This window comes from Myodes glareolus, chromosome 5 (genome assembly GCF_982192425.1).
Source record: "Myodes glareolus chromosome 5, mMyoGla1.1, whole genome shotgun sequence".
Lineage (NCBI taxonomy): Eukaryota > Metazoa > Chordata > Mammalia > Rodentia > Cricetidae > Myodes > Myodes glareolus.
Window position 1 is genome coordinate 95,694,665 of NC_142030.1, and position 3,450 is coordinate 95,698,114.

General features: G+C 42.2%; 1 non-coding gene across 1 annotated transcript; it reads right to left on the reverse strand.

Annotated features, from left to right (window-relative positions):
• Window positions 1-2,833: 2,833 nt before the first annotated feature.
• On the reverse strand, window positions 2,834-2,968 carry LOC125398393 (small nucleolar RNA SNORA70). Its single transcript, XR_007231375.3, has one exon. It is a non-coding gene; the product is annotated as a small nucleolar RNA SNORA70 (small nucleolar RNA).
• Between the last annotated feature and the right edge of the window lie 482 nt (window positions 2,969-3,450).

Here is a 3,450-nt window from a genome sequence, read left to right on the forward strand (position 1 = left end):
GACGGATCAGTCTTATGCAGGTTATTACTACTTCCATTCAGAAGTGCCAGTTCATGTCTTGCCCAGAAGACAATGCTCCACAGCACTCCAACCCTTCCTCTGGCTCTCACATTAATTCTGTCTCATCTTCTCCATTACTGACTTGCTCTTCATGGCTTGCTCAGCCTGCTTTCTTTTAGAACCCAGGACCAGCCCAGTGATGGCACCACCCACAATGGATTGGGTCCTTCCCCATCAATAACTAATTAAGAAAATGCCTTACAGCTGGATCTTATGGAGGCATTTTCTCAACTGAGGTCCCCTTCTTTTGGATAATTTTAGTTTGTGTGTCAAGTTGACATAAGACTAGCCAGCACAGTATCTCATACTGGTCTGGAATTCATGGCAGCGGGGCTGGATGGCCAGCAAGCCCCAGAGATCTGGATCTCCCCAGTGCTAGATTACACCATGCTTGGCTTTTAACATGGGTTCTGGAGAAGGAACTCCACCCCTCATGCTTGTTCAGTGTCCTGCTAATTTTATGTCAGCTTGACACAAGCTAGAGTCATCTAAAAGGATGGAACCAACTGAGAAAATGTCTCAATAAGATCCAGCTGTAGAGCATTTTCTTAGCGATTGACAAAAAGGGCACAAATCCATTGTGGATGCTGCTATCCCTGGGTTGGTGGTCCTCAGTTCTATAAGAAAGCAGGCTGAGCAAGCCAGTAAGCAGCACCCTCCATGGCCTCTGCATCAGCTCCCACCTTCAGGTTCCTGCCCTGCTTGAGTTCTTGTCCTGACTTCCTTCAATGATGGACTACAATATGGAAGTATAAGCCAAACGAACCCTTTCCTACACAACTTGCTTTTGGTCATGGTGTTCATCATAGCAATAGAAACCCTTACTAGGGCACACAGTAAACACGTTACCAACTGAGCCATTCCTGGGCACTTTCCTTTCCCTTCTTAGTAGTTCCTCATCCTGTCCAAACTCTGGCCAGTCCTCCTTATTCTAATCAGTTTGGAGTTCTGTAATAACTTAACAGAATCTTGGAGTTCTTGCAAATTTAGGCACCCGAGAATGATGCTCTCTATATATTGGTTTAAAATGATGTAGTCCTCTCAATTGGTTCTTTGATTGCATGCTCAACTCTGAAGAAGCTTTGAAAAGGCCAACACTATTAAAACACTTATTTAACTCCTCCCAAATAAACCCTTTCCTCCCTGACCTTCTTTGTGGTCATGGTGTTTCATCGCAGCAACAAAAACTCTAACTGAAACAGGTAGTACCTCAAGAAAAAGAGTTGGACAGCATTCCTAGGCAACACCTGAGGTTGTCCTCTGTCCTCCCCCATGTACATGCACACACGTACCCCAACACATACATGCACCCAAGAGAACACAAGCACACACATAGGTATGAAACAAAAACAGGAAAGAGGGAAAGAACAAAGTAAAGATAGTTATAGAAAAATTGGTCTAGTGGAATTGTTCTAGGTAAACTTAAGGCAAATTAGCAGCAAAAATATCTGGGTCTCTATGTGTGTATGTGTATGTGTCTGCATATCTCTGTGTGTGTGTGTGTGTGTGTGTGTGTGTGTGTGTGTGTGTGTGTGTGTGTTATCAACCTTTACCCCTTCTTAAAGATATATTAAAGTTATATTTCAGGGGCCTTAGACAAAAATTCAGGAAATTTGGGTTGGAAAGATGACTCAGCAGTTAAGGGCACTGACTCCTCTTCCAGAGAACATGGGTTCAATTCCCAGCACAGACATTCCCAGCTCACAACTGTCTGTAACTTCTGTTCCGGGGAATCCAACACCCTCATACAGACATACATGCAAGCAAAACACCAACATAGAATGCACCAATGCAAAAAAAATTCAGGGGATTTTACGAAAATACATACAGGATAGAATAAGATTTAAAACAAACTGGTGGGTTGGGGAAAGAGCTCAGCCATAGAACATCTTCCTAATATGTGCTCTGGTTCAATGTCAGTTCCACAAAAATAAAAAATAAAGTAAATTGGTTATTTTAAAAAGTTTGCAATAAAGTTGGAGCAAAGAAAAATTATGGTTACAAAATAAGGCAAAAATAGAAATGGAGGCTATTAGAAATTTCATGCCATGAGGGAAATTCATCCTGATACATGAATCCTTGCAAAGGGAGGCAAAAAAGCAAAAAACAAAAACTGTTTCTCAGAATAAATGTGAAAGTTCCAATTGCTAAGAACAAGGAGACGATTTGTGCTCTTTGATGAGTACTGAGTGTCCCCAACATAGTCTTAGAATAAACATACCCAATAGCATCCGTAGATGTCTGCAATGGTTGGGGAGACATGATCAGAACAAAACCAGAAAGCAACAGGGTCCAGGATCAGTTTCCACCTGGTGTAGACCATCTTGAAGACCATTCGGTTCTCTTAGACAGATTGACATATTTGTTACTGAATATGGTTTAGTGTGGTGTAGAACAGCACAGTGGAAGCCCTCAGCAGTTTGGGGCCCACCATTTGCCCAGGGAATCATGACTGGGGAATGTTTGACCCCACAACCATTGGGTATGAGCCACTTCATGACTGCCAGATGCTCTAAGTCATCGGCATTAAACTTGAAGAAGCCTCACTCCTTTGAGCCGTGGCTTCTGTCGAGCAGGGAAGTAGAACTTGACTCTATGCAGGATCTCAATCACCTGTTCTTTATTCTACAATTTGGTGTGCATTGGCATGATGACCTGGCCAATATGTACCCTGACCACTGTACCATGGAGCTTCCCAAAGGCAGTTTGCGTAACTGTTTGGAGCCTGGGGTAGGGACAGCATTGAAATCAGAGACATGACTATCAAATAGAAAAGTATCTCCAAGGTTCCTTAGGGCAACTCATATTAACAGCAGGCTGTGTATACCATCATAGAGGCTGCTGTTTGTAGTCATTGCCCACTAGACCCCCATGAGGAAAGCAACTTGGTCATCTTAGTTGGCTGCAGAGAGATGAATATTTCTTTTCATCTCTAGATGAGATATGTATTAGTTACTTTTTCATTGACAAGATAAAAATTTTACATGCTTTCATGGGATCAAAAAAATCATGCTGGATTTCTCTGATGGACTAGATTGAAACAGGTAGAAAGTTGAATCCATTTATCTTCCATGGTAATGCTTTCAAAATACACAATAGGGTGATGGTAGCTTATGTCTTTAACCTCAGCTCTCAGGAGGCAGAGGAAGGTGGATGTTTGTGAGTTCAAGGCCAGCATGGTCTACATAAGCCAGTTCCAGGTCAGCCACAGTAGTTACACAGAGAAACCCTGTCTCAAGAAACTAAAAACAACAACAAAACAAAACAAAAAAAGAAACAAACAAACAAAAAAAGCCCTTCAAAATACACAATAATGCCCAGCACTTAGGAGGCAGAGGTAAACTGATCTCTGACTTTGATGCCAGTCTGATCTACAGAGTGAGTTTCAGG